Source organism: Pithys albifrons, chromosome 7, assembly GCF_047495875.1.
Source record: "Pithys albifrons albifrons isolate INPA30051 chromosome 7, PitAlb_v1, whole genome shotgun sequence".
In the NCBI taxonomy this organism is placed as follows: domain Eukaryota; kingdom Metazoa; phylum Chordata; class Aves; order Passeriformes; family Thamnophilidae; genus Pithys; species Pithys albifrons.
This window is the reverse complement of record NC_092464.1, coordinates 16,225,202-16,242,334: the sequence shown is the minus strand read 5'-3', so window position 1 is coordinate 16,242,334 and position 17,133 is coordinate 16,225,202. Positions and strand designations below refer to the sequence as shown.

Here is a 17,133-nt window from a genome sequence, read left to right as displayed (position 1 = left end):
TTCTGCTCTCAAAGACAAATTGGAATGTATCCACTAGCCTCTAGTGCTTTGCATTCAAATTTTTTTCTCAGTTCAGCCCAAAGTTCAAGAATGCGTTTTATTTACCAATCATACCTCTCAGAAAGTGAAGAGATCTCTTTTCCATGAGCAGTGAGGTTGCTGTGGAAGCCTGGACAGGTGGCTGCGGAAGCCTGGGCTGTAGCTGTGCTTTGCAACCCCCTCAGCTGTGGCACCAAAATGTCATAAACCAGAAAAGGAGAGCAGAGTTTGAGCTGGATTGAACAACAAAACCACAAACTAATGTCCTAGGCACAGCAGTTTGTCTTCATTTAACACTGTTGGAGGTGGCACTTGTTTAGTGGACTAAAGTTTGTGCTCCTGCAGAACTACAGCCCCCATGACCTTTTAAAATCTTTCATTATTAACTTAGAGAGCTTTATTTGCTCTCTTGAAATATTAGATTCAAATCTCTCATATCTGTACTTTTTACAAGCCATGAAAACTCATACTGCTGGGACGCCTGATGAAATCCAGGCTAACAGGTGTTAGGAACATTGTTTTATGAGGAACAGCACCTTGCACAGGTTAGTTTGTACAGTTCATCTGCTGACCCTCACTCGTCATAGTATCTAGCATGAAATTCCACACATGCCTTTTATTTAGGAAAGAACACAAAAGTATGTTATCTTATTCCTCTGGAATTTTCCATGGTTATTTAGCATGTTAGTTTAAGCATAATTGGTCAGTGGGCTCTTGAAATTTATATCTTAACAGTACTTATTTACATCAGCCTAAAAGTAGTTCATTTCAGTTGAGGTAAATGTGAAGCATTAGATTGCAAATGTACCTAATCCATCTCTCCTCCCCCATGACTAGAAATCCTGTGGTTAAAATAACACAGCCTCTATTCAGAGCACAAACTTAGAGCTGCTAGCAGGACCAGGCTGGGGATTTAAACAACTCTCAGCAGATGAGTCTGTTCAAGGGTCTTTCTCCGGTTTGTTTTTCATCCTGCTTCTGATCCATGAAAGGAAACCAGGCTCTCTCGTCTGGGCAAACAAGGTAAAGATTTTCTGCATTCTGTATAGGGTTGCATGTGCCTGTAAAGGAGCTTATAAATGTGATTGCAAAAAGGCTGTTGCAAATGCAATTGTAAAAATGTTGCTGTTATACAGTAAGAAGAGTTTGGCAAATGGCTTCACAACCTTTTTTATGTTAGTCTGGTCTGGCTATTTCCACACAACGGTGAAGTGATGAAATGATAAATGTGGCACAGAGAAGCGAGGAGCAGAGATTCTCGCTCACATGTTAGAGAGGCTGAGCATATAGGCAACATAGGAAATAGCAAACCCAGGTACTACTGAGATACTAAAACTAAAACAAAAACTAAAGCAAAAATGACATTTTGTTAACTCTCAGGTATAGTCCCTCCCAGGTTTGTCCAGCTGCTCTAATCCCATTTGGGAGACTGAGGTTGAGGCTGTGCTGGAGGATGGCACTGAGTCTGTTTACAGAATGTATGCTAATGCTGCTCCAGCGTGGCTCGTACAGTAACGGCGGAACAGTGCATTCAGAAATGTTTGGATGCAGTATGCCAGATAATTAACCGCCTTCATTTGCTTTTATTGCTTTCCAAGTCACAGTATTTAGAAAAGCATAATCTTTTCCTTGAATCCTTATTTTATTTGAAATCCAGGAAACAAGCATGATGTCTGTGCTAATGCCCCTGGAACTGTACTTCCAGTGCCAGAGTCTTTTAACTCTCCCAGCCCTGTCCTGTGATTCATGGGGGATCCCTCCTGCACCATGGTGTTCAAACACAGTCAGTCACGCTGTTGGGTAATATGGAAACACTGTTAACTCAGATTTTTGCTCGATTTAAAAAAATGTTGCCCCTTCCTGCCTCAAGGCATGGAGCAGTGTGGGTGTGGTGGTGGTGGTAAGAACTGAAGCACTGAACAAACGCTGCTCCAGGTGCTGCATTTCCAGACCTAGAGAAAGCCTTATTTCCCATCCAGAGATCCTCCCTTTCCTCTTCCTCTACTTTCCACTCTCTTTACCCTTCCCTGGGTGAGACAGGGTGGTTTCACATTGTCCTGTCTGCAGTCACTGCCCCCTGCAGTCCCTGCTGTCCCACAGCCATGTTACCCTGGCAGCAGGCATTGCACTCCTCTGCTCGGCCAGAGACAAGGGGAGGGACCCTGCTTAGCACGCCAGGTCCCTCGCAGCACAGAGAACTGCCACACTGAGGGGGAAAGGAAGCCTTTCGTCTGGCAAAGGTGCCCTCGTCCCTTGAGCCAACACTGCTGCTTTGTCCTGACGGCAGAAATACAGCTTTATCACTTGGGTGCCTGGCACAGTGAGGGACAAGCAGGGCCATAAGATATCTAAACACTGCTTTTCCTGATACTCATGTAAGAGCACGCCGTGGCAGAGAGACAGCTCGGAGCAGAGAGAATATGTGCAGAACAAAGAAATGCAGTCAGGCAGGAACTATAAAATTCCAACATAGAAAGTGGAGCTGATGTCATTTTAACGTCCCAAGCAGTGCCAAGAATTCTAAGCTCCATATCAAGATTCAGAGCAAAACCCCTACAAACTCACAACTTGTTCTCGTGGAAAAATTAACTTTTATGGAAAATATGCATGGGAACATGCCAGAAGAGTGTGTTGCTTTATTTCTTTTATTAATTTTGAATACATTAGTTCAGAGAGCAATCCCATTTTAGCATCAGTTGCCTCTATCCAAGAAGCTGAAGCTCACATATACTGCCTGCAAATACTGAAGGCGAGGGAACTGTGGTTTTTTGTACTATCAGTTGTTAGATGGGAAGAGCTGTTTGAGTAGGAAGGGGTGTGGGAAGGCTCAGTGGGATGACTGAGTTAACACTTTTTTACTGGTGACATATCTGAATCGTGATCAGAGGCACCTGAATGGAACAGCATCATCAGCTATTATAACTCCAAATGCGTCAGCGATGGGATCGCATGTGGCTCCTGTGATAAAGGTTACTCATATCTGTCCTGCTATAGGACCACCTTTGCTGCTGCTTATAACTTTGCCAGATCTGAACAGTTTAGACTGAGTTCTTCCAACTTGATTTTCTGCCTTGGGTGAAGTTCTTTTCTGGAAAATTTCAGCCAAAACTGTCCAGCCAGTTTTGTCCATTCCAAAAATGAGCACAGGGAAAAAGGAATTGTTGTCCAACTTGAAAAAAAAGAAAGGAAGAAACAGAAGGGGGGAACCTGATGATCCTTTCCTTGTATAGTTCTTTTCCTGCTGTACTTTGGAGTTGAGATCTGAAATTTGGCAGCTCTGTGTTAGGAATGTGATTTTTTTTTTTTTTGCAAATCTCCTCCAATTTGGCTTAGTGATAGCCTTTGAAGGGAAAAAATAGCAACTTATTAGAGGTGTGCTAGGTCTGAGTAGTCAAAATCCGATGAGATTTCTTCCCACATCAGTGAACTCAACCCAGCATCCCAGCAGTTCCTAGTGCTGACCCCAATGCTCCTGTGCAAACTGTCAGTACTCCCAAGTTTCTGCTGATCCTGCTGCTTCCCCACAGATCTACAGGGACCAGACTACCTCTGTCCCCTCTCTGCAGTCCAAGAACCATCCCCAGCTCTAGAAGCAGCTAGAGGGCAGAGGCATTGGTCAATGCAAAGGCAAGAAAGGAACTTTGATTCTTTCCTGGCAGAGCTGGGAGCAGACAGGGACCCTGGGGATGCTGGGCTAAGCAAACATCTGGTGTTGGGATGTTAAAGCTGAAAGATTGCATGGGACTGGGATGGAGAGTATATGGTACAAGTGAGGAGTCAGGGGGCTTGCGAGCAGGACAGAAAGTTGTGTGTCAAGGTGTGAGCCATAGCAACAGTCTGGACATGCCAGACCCTGATGTGAAACCTGACCTGCTCCAATCCATGGTTCCTTTTTGGGAATATGAGTGCTACATCTCAGAATTGGCTTCAGTTCCACTCTCCTTGCAGGGTCTTCTGTGTTAGGTCTTGCTGAGGCTTTCCCCAGTATGCAGTCAGTAGCTGCAGAGTGTGCCTCCCCATCTGCACATGTCATAAGACCCTGCTACTGAATGTTCACTGTTGGGATGGGAGTTAATGGAAGCTCTGCCTCCAGCATGCCCAGTGTGCCTGATGGTGAATGCTCTGGCTGTGTTTGTTGGTCACCCCTTGGTATCAGCTCATGACCTTGAAGTGCTGGCCTCTGGGGCCCATGAAACTTGCAAGGGAGGGTGTGGACATGGGTCTTGCTGCCAGGAAGGCCCATCACTGTGGTGGGGGATAGCTGAGATGAGTGACCAAGACAGACTCCTGATAAACTGGTGCCTGGTGCAATCAAGCTGGTTGCTTACATGCCTGTCTCTGTTTCTGTTTTGTTCAAGCGGCTAAAGCACCACCACACCCTTGGTGGAGGTACCAGAGCATCCACATGCTATAGGGAGGTGTGCCATTGTAATTCCTAATGTTGGTAAAATCAGTAATTCATATGAAGAGGAGGACTTGGGAAGAAAATAATGCCTAGGACCCCACTGAACTCTAAGGGAAAAAAAAATCTATAGAAACATTGCATTGAAGACAGTCCATCCTATACCATAGGATAAAGTTGAGACCTCTGGCAAAATACTGTGAGATCATCTAATTAACAAGTGTATCATAACATATAGCACAAAGGAGGCCTAATTCTGGCATCTCTTCCCTCATGGATTTTTCAGTCGTAACAGTACTCTTACAGCCTATTTTTGCATCCAATGCATATGCAACATTTGGAGACAGATGGTGAGATCTCAGTGTTCATTGTGCCACTTGACGTGATTTCCACATTGAAAGGTGGAGATCTGCAGTCTGCTTGTTTCCGCTTCTGCTGGAGTGGCAGGGAAAGGTGGTTTCCTTTGCTTCTTTTATGACTATAGACTGTGGAGCATCCTGGACAGCCTCTTTTTCCATAGAGACAGGCAGTGAAGTTTCATCATCTTCATCAGCTCCTGGGAGCCCCATGCACACACCAGGACTCAGCTCTGCAAGACCACGTAGCAACAAAGACCAGAAGAACAGGAGCTGACAGTGTGAGAAGACCAGACCTGCCTGCAGAAAACTACTGAGAGAAGAAGGAGTTCTAAGAAGCTGTGACACAGTTGGCCAGTGTTTGCTGCACACCAGCGGCCTTGCCTTTGTCAAGGAAAGAAAATGGACACCCATAACCTTTGATGCTGGAGGAATGCAGATGAGTGAAGAGTAGGCTGACTGTCAAAGGACCAGAGATACTTATTGGGGTTGTCCTTGTGGAAGTCATCATAAAAGAAATAAATCCAGGAGGATGTTGCTGTTACAACTTTGATGTGATAATTACAAGTGGGAAGCTGTCAGGTCTGTGCATAATGTCCAGCCCAGGGAAAGAGTCAGGTCACCTCACAAGTGCTAAGCCAAGGTCTTCATTGCTTGATCTCCTTGAGGCTCAGACCTCACTTAGAGAATCTTACCTCCATTCCCAGCTAGCTACTGGCTCTGTCCCATGCTCCTCCTACAGTTTGGTCTGAATTAAACCAGTATGTGTGGCATGACTGGTTCAACAATCACTATGCCTTGAAACAGCCTTTGCTGGAAACTAAAGTACATGCAATTAATTCTGCAGTTCCTCCATGAACAAAATGGGGCTTTTGTGTAATTCTTTCTATTTTGTTTTCAAATATTTGTGAATTCCAGACTGCTTTGTCTCAGAAATTAATGGGTTTATTCCATTATATTAGTTTTTACATACTTTGCAGACCCCCATGTTTCCAAGGATATGCCAAAGTCTTTGGTTTCTGAATATGGTTGTACAGTAACACTGAGGTCCCCAGATCCTGTGGCTAGAGAGAATCAGATTGATCCCAGACCTGAAAGAAGGTCCTGCAGCTACACTCTGGTTATAACTTTGCCTTCATGTTATTCTACAGTCGAGTGATGTGGGTTATGGTGGAACATCAAAAAAGTTGTTTATGAATGGGTATACATATTTTGTCTCCTACCAATACACAGCCCTGTCTGAGTACTCTTGTAGTGACCATCTTGGTAATCCAAACTGCTGTCCTATATAAGTCATGTCCTACTTCATGCAGGGGATCTGCCATGTCTTCAGATGCATCCATGAAATATGTGTCACCTGGGTTGCAAGACCTTTACAGAATTCTTCAATTTCAAGGAAACTTTGGAAAAGTGATTTATTTGGTGCTCTGTTTTCTTGCAACTCAAATTCTGGAGGGGAGTGGGTATGCAGACATATCAGGAAAGAAAAACTCCTTTCTAATAAGGTAAAGGCTTTACCTTTTTCCAAAAAAAAAAAAAAGAGGCTAGCACAGGGTGAGGAAGATGAACATTTCAGTCGTTTACACCAGTGAAAGCTATTTGGGAAACCCCTACCCAGACATAAATTCAGTTTTCCCACACTGAGACAAGTGGTGTGGGTTCCCCTAAGTCCCTTTTTATCAATTCATTCATAACACCTTAGTGAACTCCATCGTCCAAGTCTATGTAGGAGACTTATAGCACACAGAGATTCCCAATAATCTCAAACTCACTGAGTTTTTAACTCCTTATGGTGTTTTAGCATGTTTTCATTTGTATTTAAATGTCTTACCCCTCAGCAGTGAATTTCTTTTTTTTTTCTCTTTTCTGCTACTACCAGATGGCTGTCCATGCCCTTGGCATTGTCTGCCTGGAGGACAGGAAGCACCTCCTTGTATCCCACCTCTGACAGTCCATAGCATTGAGCTTTGGCTGTGCCAGCCTCATGGCACAAGGTGACTCCAGCTCTCTAGCCTCCACACACAATAAACTCATCCAAGTTGCCATCCCTGAACCTCAACCAAATCAAGTAGGATTTTAAAGTGAACCTGTGTTACAATGTGCAGCCCTCTAGCATCAAGACTGTATGTCCATCAAACACTGTCCAACACATGTGATGGGTCATGCATGACCAGTTGTACCCACCTTTTTTCTTTCTCCTCAGACACACAGTCCTGCTGCTGCATTTTGGGTTGCAGCAACCTGCCCAAGCCACCTCATCAGGCAAAATGCCAATGGGGCTTGCAGAATGGCTTTCTTACACAGCACATCCACTGCCAGGGTTTTCACCCCTGCTGCACACTGGCACCAGACGGAATTGATGTTGACAATAACCTGTCTCAGAGAAAGAGAATCAAAGGGAATTGTGTTCTCGTAATGGATTGTTTTGTACTCTTGCATATGTGTAATCAGACGCTACTGTTTTTCACATGCTACAGCTCGCTGTGTTTAAATTGAGACGAATCTCCCTTAAATATTTATTTAAACGATAACATCCCTTGAGCTCTTTATAAATTGCTTCACAAGATTGACCCCAATTGCTTTTTAAAAAAAAAATTATTAGAATTTCTTTGCTGCCTATACACTGTGCTGTGGGCCAGCACCTCCTTCTGCCAGGGTTGCAGATCCTGCAGCTCAGAAAGCCAGTTCCTGCTCCACAGGACTTAGAAACCCAGCCTTCAAATCACGCCAACAGCTCTCAGGTATGGCAGAGTTTCAGCAGTCATATTGTTTCTGCCCCAGGAACTCAACAACTCTGTAACTTCTAGGAATAGGCTCCTTTCAGACACAGAAATTCCTTTTCAGATGCTCTGAGAGCCACCTCTTACTACTGTTACCCACACACATCATATGAGGCTGGAAACACTTCATATGTCAATCCTCTGTGGCTTGCAACAGCTGGGGGGTGGGGGGAAGCTGAGGCTGCTGATACCTTTCAGTAACATTTAAATTATAACTTCCTAACCTGCAGTTCTGGGAATTTTCTGACCAAAAGATCCTGAAGACACATAAAACATACAACACACTCTGTACTATTTGGAGTCTGCAAATCTAAGAAGGACTCACCATTCAAAATAAAAATAGTTTTATATTGTATGTAAAAGAGAGGATTCAAACTCCTCACTTAGCAGGACATTGTTTGGTATTTAATTTTAGCGAAAGGTGTACTTTCACTGATGTGTTGGTTGTGTTAATGTTATCTGTTAGAAAGTTTGCTCTAGTCCTTCTCCTGCATTTCTAATTCCATGTTCTTCCATAATGTTGACTAATCAGTTCTAGGCAAAAATATTCCAGTCAGCATGGGTTTGAGTAAAAATTGGATTATTCACCAGCTAAAGTAAGTGCAAAGAAGATAATTCATTATGCTGCTCCTTAGATATAATTGAGGCTCATCTCCTCATTCTGTGCTTTGTGAGGGTTTAATCATGGGACCTAAACTGGGGAGAAGTACCAAAGCTGCTCTGAATGATTTTTATTCTTGCCCCCATTCTTTATTATTAATTACATCAAGGCATATCTCCAAGGAGACCAGTGGTGATGCCATCAGCCTGCTGTACCTTAGATCCCCCCGAAACCTTCACTTGCTTTGCTAAGGGTGACACTTTTTGGCTGGTCCCTTGGGAGGAAGAGTCAGGCTGCATTTTGCTTGAGATCTTTCGTGTTCTGAGTGCAGATTTCAACAGACTAAATGAAGATACAGACTTTTGAGAGTAAACACTACTGGTGAAGCTGGGAGATAATCAGCTTTTTCTGGTGGCTGAAGATGATTGCAGAAACAGTTTTGAACATCAGGAGGACTTTGAGTATTACTTTCCTCCCATGGTGAATGCAATAGGTGGAATATCTGCCTCAGATATTCTTTTCCTTTTTCCAGTCTGAACTGGAAAGACTTCCTTGCACTTTTCTCTCCGTTAGACAAGGCCACCATCAGCAACATGGATGAAGTGTCACAGTTCAATAATTCCAAATCAATATTTCATTACTTTGCTCTGTTCAGAGGAAGCATATTTTTCTCTGCATGGGTATGTAGAGCCTTTATCTAGCTCACATGATATCCAACCAGTCATCTTGTGTCAGTGTTAGGGTCAATTCCCTCCTTTTAATTTCTCCCCACTCTTTATTCACAGCACCAGGAGCAAAGTTGACTGAAATAGGATTTCCAGAATAAAGATGTTTTGTTTTGTTTTTAATTTCTTATTTGTGCCAGTCAATCTGAACAGCTTCTTGGTAGCAAAAAATGGGTCTTTCAGTGGTAGCTCTTGCATAGCCACTGGGCCTGGTCTTTCTGTTTCACGGAAACTTCTGACAGTCATAGCTTTGTCTACAATCAGGTCAGAAAGTCAGACTGTAGAAAATTAGAGGGAACTGCATAGTCCTGCTGTTGTTGTTTCCGACATGTCCAGGTCACTTAATTCCACAAGCAAAACATATCGGTGGTTCAGAACTCAAACACCTTGTTTGCAATTTGATCTGGTTGAACTTTCTCTCAGTTTAACATTAGCCCATACCCTCTCTTTTCTGCTTTGGCATCTTATGGTGGCTTGTGCTTGTCTACAGCTACTTCTCACCATCTGGGCTGCATGTACCCATCAGTCGCAGCAATCACACTGCTGTGTTGTTCCACTGGAGGTGGAAATACTGCTTTCACCAAGGATTAGGCTTTTCTCATGATCATACACAGCTGTAATGGAAGGTATTTACTCAGAAGAGAGACTTTGGTGGTGTGACTCAAAGCACTGCAGCAGAAGTCCCATCTCCTCTGGGAAACACCTGGAGACCTGTGGTAAGGCACTGAAACATGCAAGACTGAGGAAACCACCCATGTACCATGACCTGAAGCTTTACCAGGAGACCCATACCCATCCATGTATCATGATACAAAGTTTTGCCAGAAGAAGCAAGCCCACTCCTTTCAATGTACACTTGTAAGGACTGGAGCTGCCTCCTGGACATGGTGATACTCTCTTTCCAACATCCACTCTCCTAAATTTGGAGAAGGAGCTTGAAGTTGGATGTCCCACATCCGTGCTGGCTGTCCTACCCACAAAACCAGCTGTTTCCTTCTGCCCAGTAAGTGTTGGAGGGTTGTGGACAGCCTAAGCATGAGTCAAAAGCAGAATAAGGAACTGTGACCAATGTACCACACACCTCTGCAGAGGTCTCAGATGTTTGCAAGCCAAGGTCTGCTCAAAGAAGCATTGATTTAATTCAGCTATGTTTGTGTGTCTTTGTGAGCACTGAAACAGCACTGTTGTTATTTATTAGGTAGGATATGGCCCAGTCCTGGGCCTGAACTCTTCAAACCAAAGCCCAGTATATACAATCAGTCTTGCCTCTCTCCAAACAGCATCCAGCATCAATCACAGCACTGTAAATTGTTTACACAAAACTGGAGACATCATAACACGAAATAGCTCTCTTGTCAGTCAGATAAGTAAATATTTCGAAAGACTGAACATCATGGCAAGCTCCAACTGTCCAGACCAGCTCCAAATGGATCCAAGTTAACAGGCAATGAGATTTTCTTTGCCTTTGATGTCCCTGCTCCAAATCAAGTTGAGAAGGGATCTGAAAACAAGCCTCCCTAAGGGAGGCTAATGCAGTTTTAAAGATGCCCAACCTTCTGTAGAGATAACAGGAGGAAGATAACCATGGAAAGTGTTTGCAAAGAAACTGTCTTCTTGAAGCTATAAATTTGAACTTCTGGAAATCAGACCCTCCCCCTCCTTCTCCATGTTTTCCTCTCAATCCAAACAAATGAAGTGAATGCCAGCAAGTTTCTTCTGCAGAAATTATCAAGTATTCATTCCTTGGACCATAGCTAAAGACTGCAGGGGTGGGTCTAACCCTGCTGGTGAAATGGATTGTGGCAGCACCTTCACACAACCACCTCTTGTTTGAGGCAGCCATCCCATGGGCTTTGGGCATGAGAAAGGGAATAGTGTTCGCATCGACTCCCATACTTGCATTACCTGCCTGTGGTAAGTCTCCATGCTTTTGAAAATAGACCATTGCACAGCTAACAGCTTCGGAAACATTCGGAAACATGTTGTTTTATAAGATATTTGTTTCCAATTATTTCCAACCATTATTTGGGATTTTTTTCCTTTCCAGTTCACTGAGTTGTACCAGTTCATCTCCTTTTCAAAGGGATCGTGTTACAGGCAGGAATGTGGAGTTGAAAGGACCTGAGTCTTTGCAATAGGAATTTGTTTTGGAAGCAAGCGAGTCGGAAGGAGAGGAAACGGGCAGGCCACCAAGGGCTTCGGCAGGATTATCCTACCCTTTCAACAAGCCACAGCCAGGGTAACTCATGGACTGGGGCTGAGCCTGCTTCCAGCTGGGGATAGGGACAGAAAGACTGCTCTTACCAGCAGTTTAATATAGCAAAAGATCTAGTTATGTTGTTTGAAACCTCATCCAAAAAATCCCTCGGGCACAGACCTCACTAATGTGAATCATAGAATATCCTGAGTTGGAAGGGACCTCAAAAGATCATTGAGTCCAACTGTGGCAACCACTACAAGTGTTGGAAACGTTCACATGGCTGAAGGTGTCTGCAGGCTGCTGCTCTTGGGTCGCTGGGGTGCCGAGGAGGGCACTCCTCTACACAGAGCCCCACTGAAGGCCAGGCACAAAGTTTACTATCAGCTGAAAATTCACAGACTTGAGGTTAACCCGGTGCTGAATCATTGGCTCAACTGCATGTTTCGCATTTACTCCTTTGGTACCTGACTGGCACCTCCGGTCCTGCATTTTCTTTAATAAGATTTTAGTTTTTAGTCTTTTGAGTTACTTCAACACCTCCTATTGCTGGTGCATCTGGATAGTTTTCTTAAAATATATGGGTTTTTTGCACTGTGTGTATCACTTATTTAATGTCAGAGGCATGTGTGAGGCTGTCCATGCTTGCAAAAAAACAGGGTTTTCATCCCTGGACTAAATCAAATGCTGCCAAGACAGCACAGTACAGACATAAATAAAACATAGGTTGTAGAAACCAACTGTCAGTGGTTCTCAACTCCTTAAATATCTGTTCTTGTTTGTGTACAACCACACTTCCTGGCACTCCTGTCTCAACATATTCAGTATAAACTGATGCTTGATTGAGACTACAAGTTAAAAAAAAACCAACAAAAAAGAGTAGCTTCTTACTGTGGCAGCACAAGGGGGTAGATACAGAGGGGAGATGGGAAAAGGCTGCAGAAGTAACACTGACTCAGTGGAACACAGGCCAGTGTGAAACACCAACAACACAGTCAGTATGTTCATGTCCCATAGGTCCAGAGATGTTCTACACATTGGAGTAAATGTTTCCTAATTCCTAGACACATATGATAGAAAAGGATAGCACACAGAAAGAAACATATTCTGGGAATCTGCCAGAAAGAAAGGTGTTATTTTTCAAAAGAGAGGTGGAAACACTCCAGCTTTGGGTCCATACCCAGCTCTAGCCTCCAGCCATGAATACTAACCTGCACTAATGCAGACAACACCCAAGTGCCACGGCTCTTATGGGCTGTACAGCATTGCTTATGTGGCTGTCACCTGGTAGTCCACCACCTGGAGCCTGAAAGCTCCAGGACTTCCAAATGGTCCAGTACCCCACAGCTCACACAGTTCATTGCAGTTGAGTTCCTTCCTCCTTACTGGGGCAAGGAGTGAACCATCTCTTCCATCAGTCACTGTCATCCCTGGATACATACTCTGCTGTCTTCTTTCTGATTAGGGGCAGTGTTTGTAACTCTCTGCTACTTTAGGCTTTGCTGTAAGATGAAGGTATCTATGCAGCTGTCTCTGTTAGTGTTCCTATTGACCAGCACCTACAAAAGGAAGTTTGCAGGGGGGGTAGATTTGCTCATAACTAAGCCATTTCTTTTTTTATCTTCATTGCAACGTGTCACTGTTTTTTCAAGCATTAGTGTTTTTTCCCCCCCTCTTAACATTGTCTCTGATTTCTGTGTCATGAGGGGGAGTATTGTCAGATCTCATTCTCATGATGGGAGAGGCACAAAATCCATTCTGTATTTCATGTGACCTTGGCTTCCAACACCACAAAGGATTTCTTCAAGGCCTGCTCATTATCTCGTTTTATACTTTAAAAGAAAAGCAAAAATGCTGGTGACAAATGGCCTCATTTATCACATTTAATTGACTGACTGTTCTTTTAAGCCTCTGAAACACACACTTTGGGCCAAAGCACTGGAAAAGGAACATGCCATTTACCCTGGTCTGCTGCCAGGTCACATTAAAAAATGTTCAGGAGGTGCTTTCTAGGCCAGTACATGGAGTGGGAATAAGAGGGTGCACTCTCAACCCAGCATCCTTTCCTCCTGGTTTCTACCAGCTCTGGCAGTGTCAGCCCTTTCATGAACAAGCAGCAAAATTGGGGTTGGAGTGAAATTGTTATGGGAAGGGTGAAGCCATTTCAAAGCTGTATATAAAAGGTGTTGGTACTTCCCTGTTTAACTAAGGGAGTGCCTAGAATGGGGCCCTGGGTATCTCCCTTCATCCCAGAGCTAACAACAGAACTAACCAACATTTTCAGCGACAGATTGGGCTATGGGAAAATGAAGCAATGAGCTTGTTGCAACTATGGCAGGTGTTGTAGGTTGCAGGAAGGACAAAATGAAGATAGGATTTGAAAATCCCAAAGATGCAGTTTGGGAAGGATGAATGTACACCTCTCTCCAGTGACCCTGAGCCAGGCTGGGGCTGACTTCCCTGGGCTGCTGCAGGTTCTGATGGGTCATGGGCTGCCTTAGTGCATATAATGTCATACTGTTGCAACAAACCCTCCAAACATAACTTTTGAGTACATAAATAGAAATGCAGTGTGTACGACATCTCCCTTCCCTAAGTTCAACTCCCCTTGCTAGTGTGAGAATGCACCTGAAGAATTTTTTTATGAATGGAGATGCTATTCCTCAGGAAAGGTTTATACAGGTATACATGGGAAGGTAGGCTAAAGAAACTAGGCTGGATTAAAAAGTCTAAAAGGGAAAAAAATTGCTTTCAAGCACAAAAGGAGCTGAACAACAATAAAATGAATAAACTGTTCTCTGTCCTGACTGTAGATATCAGCCACATGCTAAAATTTCAGGAGTGTGTACTGGGCCTGGATGGAAAGGAGTTAAAAAAATTTAAAACAGATTTAAGAAATGTTCCTAATAGTAAGTGTAGTAAAACGCTGAAATACTTTGTCTCAGGAGACTGTGGAGATTGTTGTTAAAGGTTTTTAAGAACAGGTTATCCAGAAATCTGTGAGGACTGACCTAGGCATGGGGTGGATGGATGGACTGGAGCCAACATGAGTCTCTGGTGTCTGTTTGCATGACATTTTCATCATAGTAATGCAAACACAAGACTCTTCTTATAAAGTACTAAAAACATCACCCTTGTTTCTAAGTAGCCACCAGGAAAGGTTTCAGTCTTGACTGAGCCCATCTACAGTTTGAAGATGGAAACCTTTCAACTCCGTTTCCCAACTCATCCTGAGACAATCTGCTCAAAGGGGCCAATGAACCAAAAAGTCATAGAAATCTTCTCTCCCTTTCTGTTCTCTGGTGGTCTGGGATCCCTGAGCTGGAAAGTGCAGTGGCAGGATCTTTGTCCCAAGAGGCGCTGGGGTCCCATGCCCTGGGAGAGCCATTCCCACATTCCTGCTCCTTCCCACAGCAGCACACACAAGGTACCTCAAAGCCCAGAGCAACCCTCCAAGACTGCTTACCCCTGAAAAGACCTGGTCTCTTTGCACTCCAATCACCCCACACTGACCATCAGGGGACTTGGCTTTGCATTCAAAGTTAAAAATTGACTGCTATTCTGCTGTCCTGATTAGTCACCCATCTAATCTTCGTGATGTCAAGTGGGTTTTCATGGCAGGATTTGGACCATTGATGAAGAGCTGTAGGTTTTATTCCCCTGCTTCTGGCCAGTGGTGGCACGAAGAGGCTGCAGGCGTGAGTCTGCAGTAGGACCCTGCACTGGGGTCTTAGACACCCAGCAAAATTCACTGCCAAGCTTTGTTCATCTTGGTGGAAAAATGGGACAGAAAGGTGTTTCCTGAAGAATGTACAAAAATCTTACCATGCAGTTCCTCTTTAACTACACAGCTTATGGATATAAATGTGTATGGGCTTGATTATATCTATGTGTATAAATACATACATTGCAATTATACTGTTTTCATGTTTTCCACAAGGACAGTTTCTGGAGCTAAGACATGTTACACGTGTGATGGGGGGAGGAAAGGAAGAGAAGGAAGGAGAGGAAACTGCTGCTACACACAGCAGCTCTCCTCTAACCCCCATTTTTTTACACGGATGGAATGCACTTGGTGACTGTTTCTACTATTTATGGAAAAAAGGTTCCTATACAAAATCCTGTGGTTTTGAAGTGATCCTTTTATAGGCATAAAGAGATTTTTCCACATCCCTCTATTTGATTTCTTTTTTTTTTCACTCAGACCTGGCTACTCAAATAGATATTTGCAGAATATCACACACTGGCATCAGACACTTCATTCCTATTCTTGGTACTGGAAATCAAATACCCCACCAATTTATCACATAAAGCTATGGGGATGCAAACTGAAGTCAGTTTAGCTGTAGGGCAGTCCAAGAGACAGTTGAATTTGATCCCACACACACTCCAAGGGATTTTGAGCTGGCAGTGACCCATCACAGAATTGATGTATGTTCCGCAGTGGATTCCCCTACTCCTGGGCTTCTCAGTGGTGGTGAATATTAACAGTATTTGTAATCTCCTTTATTTGGAATAAACATATGTTAACCTTGAGTTAATAACACAGGGGCTTAGGGTGCTTACCCTAAGCAGAAGATGGATGCAACACAGTCTGCACCTGGAACAGGGACTTGAACACTCACCTTTCCTGTCCCAGAAGTGGGAGATGTGGCATTCGCATGTGCTCAGGCCCAGAAAGTCGTGAGCACATCTAGCATCCTGGACAGTATGTTGCCGGCAGTGACATGGGCTGGGATAGTGATGTCTGGGGTGTGACTGTGAGGTCTCCTGCAGGAAGACTTGTGCAGACAGCACGCATCATGTGCAAGGTCTTGGGTGGGAGATATACAGCCCATGGGCAGATGCTGAGCTACTTGGCCCTGCTAAAATACTGGGTTGTGAAGAAGCAAAGTAAAGAAAACCTTAGTGATTTAGAAGCAAATCCATAGTTCTTGTCTCCCTCTTCAGGCAAGAACATCCTTGGGGGCACCCAGGCACAAATGCAAATCTGGGGATTTGAAAGCAGTGTTACACAGTTCAGTGTTTTGTAAGGACCAACACAATCTTTAATGTATTATTCTGAACTGTACAGTCACATGCTGTGCTAGAGGTAGTTTTTCTGCACAAAACTACAAGCCAAGGGATTTACAGAGCTCCAGTATCCACGCAGTGCCAAATGCCTATTATCTCATCATGTGCATATGCCGCCCAAAGATGCTGGCGCTAATACTTTCCTTCAGCACTGCAGAGACATGCCTGGTACCACCAGTTTGTGATGACATAAATAACAACCTGTGCAAGCATCTCCCCTACAAGTGCTGGGGGAAGAGCGAAGAATGTACATTCCAGATGGAAATACAACCAGGGGTTGTGCCCCTTGTGGCTTTGAGTTATGTAATTTTATCTCAATGCAACCTGAGAGGAAGTGATTCCTTCACAAACTGCACTGTATTTGGGCTGCTTGCACACTTACTTTTTTATTGCTGTAGTGGGACTGACAATAGGGACAATGACAAAACTACTGCAAAGCAGCTGAGACACCAGTAAATCATAAAGAATTAACCTGCTAGATGGTTCCCCCTTGACAGATGAGGTATGCTCACTTATTCCTGCTTGAAAGTTATGTAAACCTCTGACTTCAGAGGAATAAATTTTGATCTACTCCCACACTGAGTGGGAAATGCTGAAGCTGAATTTTGGATCAGTGGTACAGGTCTCAACTCTACAGGTTTTCAGGGCTTCCAATTTGAAATCATCTTTTAACTGTATACGCGGCCACCACAGAAAATTATGTGATCCACATATAATTTCAACTCATCTAGAAGTAATGACTAGGGCCAGGCTGAAGTTATATTGACAGAACGCAGATGAAAAACTAAATGGTGCCTACTCATAGAGTGACAAAATCATAGCACCCTCCCAGATTGTGGGTGGTCTATTGTGCGTTGCTGTAGTCAATGAGACATTACACTCATACATGCAAATGTAATTTGAAAAACCATTATATAAATGAACAAAAATTGTATTGTAACCCCATCATTGGCACACACT

The 17,133-nt window shown here is 43.7% G+C and overlaps 1 protein-coding gene across 1 annotated transcript in view; it reads left to right on the top strand.

The window, feature by feature from the left end:
• Window positions 1-929: 929 nt before the first annotated feature.
• The window catches only part of JCAD (junctional cadherin 5 associated), a 62,687-nt gene continuing 46,483 nt past the window's right edge, over window positions 930-17,133 (top strand). Inside the window, exon 1 of the mRNA XM_071559993.1 lies at window positions 930-1,062. The gene's annotated coding sequence lies outside the window, so the exon portion shown is untranslated. The remainder of the gene's footprint in view (window positions 1,063-17,133) is intronic.